The sequence below is a fragment of the Lutra lutra genome, chromosome 15 (genome assembly GCF_902655055.1).
Source record: "Lutra lutra chromosome 15, mLutLut1.2, whole genome shotgun sequence".
Lineage (NCBI taxonomy): Eukaryota > Metazoa > Chordata > Mammalia > Carnivora > Mustelidae > Lutra > Lutra lutra.
In genome coordinates this window covers 11506084-11518766 of record NC_062292.1, presented here as the reverse complement: position 1 = coordinate 11518766, position 12683 = coordinate 11506084, and the positions used below count along the sequence as shown (strand labels likewise).

Genomic DNA, 12683 nt, shown 5'->3' with positions numbered 1-12683 from the left:
ATCACAAGTAGGCAGAGAGGCAGGCAGAGAGACGGGGAAGCAGGCTCCCCGCTGAGCAGAGAGCCCGATGCGGGCCTTGATCCCAGGACCCTGGGATCATGACCTGAGCCGAAGGCAGAGGCTTTAACCCACTGAGCCATCCAGGCGCCCCGAGCGCTCATATTTAAGTATCTCTAATCGATGGCTAAGCATATTTAAGTGGTAAAAGGGAAGTATTCCTTCCTTTTCCTCAAGCTAGGCCCTAGTGTTTCGAGTGAGATAAATGTGAAAATGAGCCAACTTCCTTGCGACCTGACCTGCGGTCAAAGGGACACCTTATGTAATGCCGGCACAATTACCACCGCCCCGCCCAGCACATTCCTCTGCCTTCAGAGGGAGCCTCGAAGGGCTGCGGTTGGGAGCTGGGGCAGCCATCAAGCTGCCCCGGCCACCTAAGGGACGTGACCCGACTCCTCATCAATGCATGGCTAAGGATGACATCCAGTTACACACGACAGTCACCCAGGGCCTAGAAAGAGGCAGCGCCGGTCTCTCGACTGACTGTCTGGCAGGTGACTACAGCGTCGATACAGGGATGGGACTGCGGGACTTTATTTTAGGCAGCGTCTTGAAAATCACTTAATGTTTCAGGAGTGCTGGGAGGGGCAGAACTCAACCGAGGCTGAAGGTGCACTCCTCACATTTGCTAAGTCACCGTTCTCCAGGCTTCAGTGGCCATGTGCCACCGCAGACTCCAAAGGCCTGCGCCACGTAACCTTCAAAAGAACATTCTTACTTCCCTCTCTGGTAGATGCCACGAAGGACACGCCTGCTGAGTGGAAGGAGCAGCTCCTTTTACAGCTTGTGTGCCTCGCTGAGCTCGTAAAGAAGCAGAGCACTAATTACTCATCAGAAATTTTAATGAGCCCTTCTGAGGTCTAGATCAACAAGCCTAACTCCAGATTCACGCGCTGCTGCCTCCAGCCAGACAGCCTTGAGCAAAGACCATGATTTCTTCTCTCCTTTCATAGAACAGGCTCAGTTACTTAGGATACAAACTGTCTGAGTATCCTGAACTCAATATTTAGATTTTTAAAAAGATTTTATTTATTTATCTGACACAGAGAGACAGAAAGGGGATACAAGCAGGGGGAGTGGGAGAGGGAGAAGCAGGCTTCCCTTTGAGCAGGGAGCCCGATGGGGGGCATGATACCAGGGCCCTGGGGTCATAACCTGAGTCAAAGGCAGACGCCCAACAACTGAGCCATCCAGGCACCCCTCAATATTTAGATTTTTACAAATACACAATGGATCTGAAGAAGCATTTTAGGGAACTCAAGTGGATGTAACAGACTCATGCCCAGGGTGCTCCCATGGGCTGTGAAAGGCCAATCTCCATATCCACTGACTCTTGTAAAAGCAGGTGATGCCATGAGCACATAAGCTGCATCCTTCCTATCACAGCTGTCCCCCAAACTTTCTAGAATTTGCTCCAGGCTGTTTTCAATTCATATCCAAGGCACAATTAGCACACATAAATACTGCTGGGATTTAGACTCTAAATTATGTGTAATATGTCAACTAGCTGGATTGGATTCCCAATTTGCCTCTTAGAAGTCTGCTTAGACATTTTATACTTTAACTCATTTTATTAAAAAACTAAAAATATGAAGAGATTCCCCCAAGCATACATTTAATTATGCTAATTTTCAGACTTTTCATCCAGGTCTACAGACAAGCACTAAGTCTTTTAGTTGTTGTCATTGTTGTTTTTAAGTACCACCAAAGTTTAAATGCAATTAATATATTGTTTTTCCTTTATAAGTGCACTGCTAATCTCAAAATGGCCAAATTTTACCGTATTTTTCAGTTCATTCCAAGTACATTAAATTCACCAGATGCCGGGGCGCCTGGGTGGCTCAGTGGGTTAAAGCCTCTGCCTTCAGCTCCAGTCATGATCTCAGGGTCCTGGGATCGAGCCCCACATTGGGCTCCCTTCTCCGCGGGAAGCCTCCTTCTCCCTCTCCCGCTTCCCCTGCTTATATTCCCTCTCTTACTGTCTCTCTCTGTCAAATAAATAAATAAGATCTTAAAAAAAATTTTTTTTAATAAATAAATAAATAAATAAATTCACCAGTTGCCAAATATAAAATATTCCTTGGTTCTCTAGAGTAAATAAAACTATCAAATTTGATGTGGCCTCTAAGAAACATGATCTTCTTATAAACTAAAGTTACACATACTTTATTTCTCTAACAAATGTAAAGGTATACACTTAAATTCAAAACTTAAAAATAGTGCCTATTTGTGGAAGAAGAGGGACAACCTAAATACCCAAAGGAAACCAGATTGTTAAATTTTCCTTTAAGCCTCCCTCCCCCCTTAATATTCCATAATTCTCTAAAAGCTACTGACATCAGAGATTCTCTTTGTATTAGTGGAATTCTACGAGAAAGAAAAATTTAGAAAACCAGGAGTCAACTCAGAACCTTCAAGAGTCAAAAGAAAAACACAGAGAAACACGCTGAATTCATTGCAGTTTACAAAAGAAAATCATGTTATGTCACATTCTGTTATGCCAGTAGTCTTTAAATTTTGCGGAGACAAACAACTAAATCCCAACTGTGTCTTCACATCACCAAACAAACGACCACTATTGTTTTAAAAACTGTTTCACTGAGCTATAGTTCACATAAAATACAATTCACCCACTTTCAGTGACCATACAGTTCAATGGCTTTAGTAGACTCAGTGTTGGGTAACCAACCCCACAATCAATTTTACAAAGTTTTCATTACCCAAAAAAGAAAACCTGTCCTGCTTAGCACCCATGCTCTTTATTTCCCCCAACGTCCCCAGCCCTGTCTCTATGGAATTGCATATTCTGGACATTTCATATTAAATGGAATCTTACAACATGTAGTCTTTTGTGACTGGCTTCTTTCACTTAGCATAAGGTTTTCATGTTGTATTACATGTTACTACTTTATTCTTTTTTTTAGAGAGAGTGTGCATGCGGGAGGAGGGGAAAGGGGCAGAGGGAAAGGGAGAGAGAGAATCCTAACAGATTCCATGCCCAGTGCAGAGCTGGACATGGGGCTTGATCTCAGGACCCTGAGATCATGACAGGAGCTGAAATCAGGAATCTGACGCTTAACCAACTGAGCCACCCAGGCGCCCCAGCACTTTATTCTTTTTTACCAAATAATATTCTATTGTTTGGCAATACCCTCTACTGCTTTTCATCTGATGACTACATTTTTCAAATGCCAACTTGCATGCTTTTTTCAAAATTGGAGAGCCAGATGAATGTAACAACTTTGTTAAAAATACAACAAAGCAATGAGAAAAAAGCCCTTTTAATTAAGTACAGAGTTGACTCCGTGAGTGGTGTTTAGAAAGTATTATTTTAAATAAATAAAGGTAAGAAGACATCTACTCTTTGTAGGGATTATGAGCAAACAACAGCTGGGGAGTGAAAAACAAAACAAAACAAAACAAAAAAAAAAACAAAAGGAGACTACATAGAAAATTATTTACCTTTGGAAAGTCTGACTTTAACAGTAGAAAACTGAGAAGCTAAGTCCCTAAACATCCTACCTGAATTTAGGCTTCCATTAAGCGGAGTTCTGTGAAATCAGTAACAAAATATTCTGAGAAAAATAAAGACAAAAGTCTTCATTACATATGTATCAATATATATGTGTAACTGCACAGAAACACTCACATACATTTTGGATGTGCAAATTTCTCAATTTATCTTTATATAAAAATATCACATTATAGACACTTGACGGAGAATACCAGTTTCTGTACAGAATGTGAAAGGCTGGACTGATGGAATCCCTTTCTTTTTCACCTTCTTTCTAGATAGCTATAAGGGCATGACTGAAATCACAAAAAATAACTAGATAAGAAGGAGAAAGTTGTCTGACTGGCAGAGAGAGCGTATCCTCAAGCAGACTCTGGGCTAAGAGGGGAGTTGGAAGTGGGGCTTGACCTCACAACCCCAAGATCATGACCTGAGCCAAAACTAAGAGTTGGACTCTTAACCGACTGAGCCATCCAGCTGCACCAGAATGTCACTTTTTAAATTATATTGTAGAAAAAGAGTGGCTTCTGAGAAGATCTGGCTGGGTCAGTCAGTGGAGCTTGCGTGTGGCTCCTGATCTCAGGGTTGTGTATTCAGGGCCCATACTGGGTGTAGACTTTACTTAAAATGTGGCTTCTAACTGGGATGCTCTGTCTTGGACTGCTACCCTGGGGGAAGCCAGCTGTCATGGTCTAAGGCAGGAAGTGAGGTACTGGGAAGTAAGCCACACAGGGAGGGACGGAGGCCAGCTACATACCATCTGAGTGAGCTTGAAAACACATTCTCCAGCCCAAGTCCAAGCCTTGACATGCCTGCAGGCCTGGCCAGTAGCTTTACCGAAATCTCATGAGAGACTTAAGCCAAAGGCACCAAGTTAAGCCACAACCAGCTTCCTGACCCACAGAAACCATGGAATAATAATTATTAGTTGTTTTTAGCTACTACATTTTATGAGAATTTGTTATGCAGCAACAGATAACACACAGACTACACAACATTCTTCAACTTTGTGCTTTTTTATTATATTCTGTGGTCCCTTCCTATGTTTTCAGTTGCAACAAATCCCATTCCCAATGCTCCTGGAAATGGCACCGTCTATTGGAAGAGCTAGAGGACAGCAGAGCACACATTTCTACAGTTCTAGCTATCAGGTTAGGATCATCTTTAGAAGTAGGTGACACAGGTGGCTCAGTCGGTTAAGTGTCTGCCTTCAGCTCAGGTCATGATCCCAGGGTCCCAGGATTAAGTTCCACACTGGGCTTTCTGCTCAGCAGGGAGCCTGCTTCTCCTTCTCCCTCTGCATGCCACTCTGCCTACTTGCATTCTCTCTTTCAAAAATAAAGAATAAAATCTTAAAAAAAAAAAAATAGAAGTAGGTGACATGTTCCCCCAAACTATCAACCCCTGCCTGAGTTGTCTGCAAAAGCTTTCCACTGTTTCTTTCCTTTTTTTTAGATTTTATTTATTTACTTGACAGAGACAGAGACAGCGAGAGAGGGAACACAAGCAGGGGGAGTGGGAGAGGGAAAAGCAGACTCCCTGCTGAGCAGGGAGCCCAATACGGGGCTTGATCCCAGGACCCTGGGATCATTACCTGAGTGGAAGGCAGACGGTTAATGACTGAGCCACCCAGGCACCTCTGACTGTTTCATTAGTGGTTAGAATACCCAGATCTAACTTGAAGCTGTGCCCACCATCCTCCAAACTGCTCTCTCCATTCCACACACCATGCACCCTTGTAACAACTGTATTATTTAACTTAACGCCTGCTTTGCCACTAAACTCCAGGAGGAATCCATGAGGGTTAGAGCAAGATCTGTCTTGTCATCACTGTATTTCTACTGCCTGGGAAATAGTCACATAGTAGAAAGTTAAGAAAAGTTGGTGAAACACCATCATCATTATTAATTCTACTGGGAGAAGCTCACTGTTGAGCAGGACAAGGGGAACTCTGGTACAGAGGAAACACATCTGGCTCATCAGCAGCCCCTGGGTTCACATCCTCCTTCTCTCCCCGTCTCCTGCCGAGGCGGACAAGGCACTTCGTAGATTAAACCTGAATCTCCTCATTTATAAAAATTAAGGGGTGTAGCTTCTGGGTTGGTGAACATGCTAGGACATGGGAGAGTACTGCGCCTGGAGAGGGAGTGGAAAGCTCCCCCCATTCTTTCCCCAGACCTTGCCTTATGCATCCCTTTCCTCTGGCTGTTCCTGAGTCATATCCTTTTATGATAAACCGGTGATCTGGTAAGTAAACATCAATCAATAAAATAAAAATAAAAATAAATAAAAAAATAAATAAAAAAATAAAAAGGGGTTAGAGTAGGCCATTTTCAAGATCCTTTCTGGCTTTCTGAAAGCAACATTGTTAGCCAAGTTCACGGTCCCAAGATCTAGACAAACTCCCTGTCCAACATGTCCACTTGGATGTCTAAGGGACCCCAAACACCTTACCCCAAACTGCCACACTGTCTTCTGCCCTCTTCCCCCACGACGTGCTCCTTGTCTCTCTATACTCCCACCCTCTGGCAGCGGCATCACCGTACATCTAAACCTAAACCACACGATGGGCTAATCCTGGACTCTTCCCACACCTGATCTATGACCCGGTCCAGTCAATTCCTCCCCCTCAATAACTCCCAGTCCACTTCTCTCCAGTCCCACAGCTAATCCCTCAAGAAGGAGCACCAGCAGTGCCCCCACCTAGATTATTACAAAAGCCCCAACTAGCTGCACCGTCTCTAATCTTGCACAATTCTTTTTTTTTTTAAGATTTTATTTATTTATTTGACAGACAGAGATTACAAGTAGGCAGAGAGGCAGGCAGAGAGAGAGAGAGAGAGAGAGAGAGAGAGAGGAGGAAGCAGGCTCCCTGCAGAGTAGAGAGCCCAATGTGGGGCTCGATCCCAGGACCCTGAGATCATGACCTGAGTCGAAGGCAGAGGCTTTAACCCAATGAGCCACCCAGGCGCCCCTAATCTTGCACTATTCTAACCCATTCTCAACACTGTCAGTTGAGCGATCTTTCTAATAAAAACAGCATGTCCTAGCACATTGCTGCTGTTCAAACCTGCTGGGAAGGCCCGAACTGGTTATTACAAACAATAATCCTTTATAACCTGGACCCTGTTGATCTTTCAAGCTTCAATGTCTCCACTGTTGTACTTTCTATTATTCCCCTAGATTCATTCTTCCCTTCTAGTCTGCTCCAAACAAACTAAGTATCGACAGTCACTGACACGTGGGATGCTTCCCTCTCAGAATTCTCTGGGCTTCAGTCTGTGCGGTGCCACCTCACGTCCTGCCTTTGCTCTCTCTCCCCATCTCCTTCCTGTAGCTGGCACTCATTTGACCCTGTCTCAGCTTCGATGTCCGATCTCATCAGCTCCTCCAGGATGGCTCCCACAGCCCTTCTAGAATACCATCTCCACAGCAATGTGCTTACTTAGTACCACCCATGCCTCCCCTCCTGCTAGACTGAACGTGTTAGCCACTTGGCTCCCGTAGTCAAGCCCAAAACTCAACGGCAGATTCACCAAAAGTGTTATAGCGCCTGGCATACACACAGAGCTCAGTAAATGTCTGCTGACTAAGTAACCCTGTATGGTTATACAAAATAATGTAAAAAAAAAAATTTATGAGGGGAAGAATTCTTCTGTGTTGTAAATTCATCCTCTAGTTTACCTTAAGATATTTTTGTGGCAGGGGTGCCTGGGTGGCTCAGTCAGGTAAGTCTCCAACTCTTGGTTTCAGCTCAGGTCCTGGTCTCAGGATCCTGGGATCAAGCCCCATGTCTACTCCCTGCCCAGTGGGGAGTCTCCTTCTCCGCCTCTCTCTGCCCAACTCCAGCACCCAGGGATGCTCACTCACTCTCTTAAACAAATAAAAATAAGTAGTTTTAAAAAATGGTTTTTGGGTGCCTGGGTGGTGAGTCTTTAAGCATCTGCCTTTGGCTCAGGTCATGATCCAGGATCCTGGAATCGAGCCCCGCATCAGGTTCCCTGCTCGTCAGGAAGTCTGCTTCTCCCTCTCTCTCTCCCCCTGCTTGTGTTCCCTCTCTCTGTGTCTCTGTCAAATAGATAAATAAAAATCTCTTAAAAAAAATGTTTCTGTGGTGAATAGAATCCATGTTCTAATCCCCATAAATACGTTACATTACAGTCACAAAGGGGAATTAGGCTGCAGATGAGATTAGGTACTTAGCTGACCTTCAAAAAGGCAGATTATCCTAAATTATCTGGCTGGGCCCAGTGTAATCACAAAGGTCTTTACACGTGGAGGGACTTGGCCGGAAATTGTTGGCTTTGATAATGTAGGAAGAGCAACCACAAGCTGAAAAATGTGGCCTCTAGAAGCTGGAAAGGCAGGGAAGCTGAATTTTCTCTGGAACCTCAGGAAAAGAATGCTGACACCTTGAGACCCTGTGTCAGATTCCTGACCTACCGAACTGTACAGTAATAAATTTGTGTCAGTTTTCAGCCACCAAGGTTGTGGCAATTTGTTATGGCAGCAATAGAAAACTAATACAATTTTAATATTGGGGCTTTTTTTTTAAATAAAGGGAATTTTGGCTAGGAATCTTAAAGTCCCTTCTGAGTCTACAATCATTTGACTCTATGTAAATCAGGAACACTTTTATTCTACTGTTACCTAGGAAACAGCTACCTTTCAGAGGAGATATGATCTGTCTTCTTTGATCAATCCCTCACTGAGGGAAGATTAAAAGAGAGGTTACTGTTTCTGCAGGTCACTTTCCAAAGATATTTTAGTTTAAAGGGGCTGGAGCGGAGATTAGGTAAACCAGGACTTCAGAATTTTCAAAGTTTAATGTATAGTCTGTAGGAGAGTTAAATTGCTCATTTACCCACCTAATGAACAAAATGGGTTACAATCCCCAAATATCAATACCAGAATCTATCAATCTTAGATGGGTTTGGCAAGGCTTTTCCAGTTTTTAATTAGGATTCTCTTAGGTAGGTATGCACGTTCCTATCATATCAAAGTCCTCATCAGTCCCAGGATATCACTCCTGGCTCAACTACAGCATGTAGACATCACTCAGCTGCCTCCACTAGGCATTCAGGTTTGGGGGCCAACTCTAGAGGTTCTACTACGGTTGAAGCCAGCTGGGTAAAATTCAAATCTGGCCTTTGCATTATCAGTTATTTTTATGGTTAGCAGTTATTGCTTTAGACATCAGTTAAGCTGCCAGCAGGGGCATGATACCTAACATTAAGCTAGGGAGACACTGGAAATAGGTTTTTCAGAATATACCTTAGGGTATATTCAGGTAAGCCTGAAGAGAGAGTATTAAAAAGATCTCAGGAGATAAGAAAGACACTGACAAAAGAGGTTACATGGACTTAAATTAAACCAGTTTCTTAATTTCCTCGAATGTTGCTCTTGGTCACGCCACTCAGAAATCATCCCGAGACACACTCAAAGACTATGGGTACCATTTAGAAGCACCTGTCTTCGGCTAGGTACTTGATAAAGTGCTTTATCTACAAGATCACTCATTCTAAGGACAATCTTGCAGAAGTGGCATAGGATCAGCCGCCCCACAGATAAAAAGGAACAGGCTCAGGGAAATGAGTTAAAGGTCACATGGCCAGGAATAGGCAGAGCCAAAGTCTTTGCTCTTTCCACTTTGCAAGCCTGACTGCAGCCACAGATGTGTTTCCAATATTTGTTTTTCTCTAGCTTTCACGCCCTCCCTGTCCCCGCCGAGCTGGAGGCCGCCAGTGGAACAAGTCAGGGCACTGAATATGAGCAGCAAGTCAATCTGGAAGTTCTTCCTTTCTCAATTTCCATGTGCTGCCTATCTCTGGCTTCCTGCCATTTGTTGAACTGTTTTGTTAAATGCTTAGATACGGGGTGACTGAGTAAATAAAGCATGTTCTATGGCAACCCTCAAACACTTAATCTGAACTTGCCTTTTACAGCCACACAAAATTTATGGGTTAATGGTTGCCAGGGACTGGGGGTGTGGGGGTGGGGGAGACATGGAAACGGGGAATGACTGTTAACCGATACAAGATTTCTGTAGAGGAGGATAAAATGTTCTAGAATTAGATACTAGTGATGGTTGTGTAACTATGTGAATATACTAGAACCAGAAGGTTGTACACTTCATGAAGGTGAATTTCAGGGCATGTAAGTTACATCTGAATAAAAGAAACTGTAGCTAAAATCAAAGGATCAGATATTAACAAGGGTTGGCAAAGATGGGGAAAAATTATACCCCCATATATCGCTGGTATAGCCACTTTGGAAGGTAGTTTAGCAGGTTCTCAGAAATTGAAGGAAGTATCGATTATGATGCAGCAATTCTACTCCTATGCATGCATAACCAAAAGAGGGAAAATCTATGTTCATATGAAAACCTGTATGCTATCAGAGGAACACTATTCAGTATAGCCAAAAAGTAGAAACAGTCCAAATGCCCATCAGCGGACAAACAGATAAATGAAATGTGATATAGTTATTGCAGTGTTATTTTAATAGACAACAGAAAGAAAAATGTACTGACATGTGCGGGTACAACATGGATGGATTTTTTAAAAATTACACTAAGTGAAAGGAGTCGGCGTAAAAGACCATATATTGTACGATTCCATTTATGTGAAATATCCTGAGGAGACAAATCTATAAAGAAAGTGGATTAGCGGTTGCCTAGGGCTGGCATGGCTCAGTGGAAAATGAGGTGTGACCGCTAATAGGTATGGGTTTCTTTGTATGATGAATGATGAAAATGTTCTAAAATTGACTGTGGTAATGATTATACAGCTCTGGGAATGTACTAAAAATCAGTGAATTGTACATATTAAGTAGGTGAAGTATATGGTATGTGAATATCTCAATAAAGCTCTTAAAAAAATTAATGGGGGAGAGGAAGGGCCAAGGGAGTGGGTGAGAGGGAATCTCCAGCCCGCTCCATACCCAGCAGGAAGCCTGACACAGGGCTTGATCTCAAGACCCTGAGATCATCACCTGTGCCAAAATCAAGTGTCAGATGCTTAACTGACTGAGCCATCCAGGAGCCCAAGGGGTTAAAAATATATAGGCTAATTTTCATTCCTTTTTAGGATATTTACTTAAAGCTAGGACAGATTCAACTATAGTGAAAACCTGATGTAATGCAGCTTGAAACCCTGCTTAGCTGACTATATTACAGGGATTCAACTCTACAGGAAACAAAGTCTCATAATAATGACAACTAGACTTCTGTGAGGCGGAGTTCAAGGTTTTAGCAGGTTTAGAGAAGTGCTGCCTCCAGAAAGCCTGTAAATAATGACAAGTCTCCTAATACTATTCTTCTACTTCTCTTTCCAGCACCAGCTTTTGGATATACAAAAAATTATTACAAATTAAACTAGGTAAAGAGGCATAAGAGTAAATAAATTCACCTTAATAGGGGCACCCAGGTGGCTCAGCGGTTTGAGCCTCTGCCTTCAACTCGGGTCATGGTCTCAGGGTCCCGGGATCGAGCCCTGCTTCAGGCTCCCTGCTCAGCAGGGAGTCTGCTTCCCCGTCCCTCTCTGCCTGCCTCTCTGCCTACTTGTGATCTCTCTCTGTCAAATAAATAAGTAAATAAAATCTTCAAAAAAAATTCACCTTAATATATATTTTTAAAAAGTGTTGAGAAAGCACCTATCTATAAAAAACTTATTTCTGGGCTGGAATTGAGTATCACACTTTATATATCATTTCACATTTGAAAAGCTATTCCATTATTAGAAAAGTACCCACCTGTAAAATTTTGGAACTTCATTTACTTAGGATCTTAGAATTTCACAGTAACGAAAGAGCTACCACACTCACGTCTAGACACCTATGCATGGACTCTCTGTGCTGTTTGTTTGGACACAGGGAATGGATTCGGGAGTGGCAAGATGAAGACATCTTTAGGCAGCTTTCCTCCAGCTAAAGAAGATGACATTGAACTGTGGCAGTGGAGATGGAGAGAAATAGACTAGCCAGAGTGATCTCAGGGAGAGTCGATCACTCAGACCTGGTGATGGGGTGTGTACTGAGGACAGGCTTTAGCCATCTCTCAGGGTACAGTGTGAGAGCTCCCAGGCTATCCTAAAGCCTCCCACTCCAAGCCCTTTCACGTCCAGACAGAAGTAATTCTGCTCTCCTGGGAATCCTTCTACCCAGCTTAAAAATCTTCTGCCCACCCGCACTTTCCTTCTTTTAATTTAACAATAGAACTCAAAGTACAAATAAAAATGTACCTCTTACAAAAAAACAAAACTATATAGATACAGAGATGAATCACCAAGTTTTAACCAAGTTTAGACCATCCCATCTCTGTTCAGAAATCTAAGGAATTCATACCTCAGAAAGGAATTTTATAGACATATTTGGATGAACATCACCATCATTATACAGTCTAGAAAACTAAAGTATAGAATGGTTAAGTCTCACCAAGTTACCAAAAACACAAGTAAGAGTTGAACATAGGTTTTGCTATTCCTAATTCAGTTTTCTCACACTATCATTTTATTTAAGATATAGAATTGAAAAGCTAATCTATATATATAGATTATATATACATATATAATCTATATAAAGACTATCCCTAAGTTTTAGAAATCACATATTTCAAATGCATTAGGGGATAGTAATTCTACACATACCTACTCACTAGATAATAAATATAGAAAAACTTCAAATAATATAATCACGCCTAGGGAAAATGAAATAAGGCCATGGAAGGAAGGAATAAAAGGAGCTACGACTGACCCATATACATATGCAACTGGGTCTCAGTTCCTCAAAACATCAAAAGAACACATTAGAGAGGCACAGTCAAATTGCTCTTGAATTATAGTCATTGGATAAATCAATTTATGTACAAATAGCACTACATACATCATCTGTTTATCTTAGATCTTTTGAGAAAAGGCTCTCATATCTCTTTTCAAAATTTATTTTAATTTCCTTTAAGCAAACTAAGGAAAAGCAAAGATGAAAAGATCAGTTAACTGGAAAACCTAATTATGAACTACATTAAAAAGTTATCAAGTCACTTTATCGAATAAAGAAGGATAAATTTGTATGAACTATAAACTTTCATCTTTAACTCCAAATTTAAAATAAATAA

At 42.1% G+C, this 12683-nt stretch overlaps 1 protein-coding gene across 3 annotated transcripts in view; it reads right to left on the bottom strand.

Annotated features, from left to right (window-relative positions):
- CNST (consortin, connexin sorting protein) overlaps positions 1 to 12683 on the bottom strand; it is a 107597-nt gene that overhangs the window by 47833 nt on the left and 47081 nt on the right. The gene's annotated exons all lie outside the window — the stretch shown is intronic.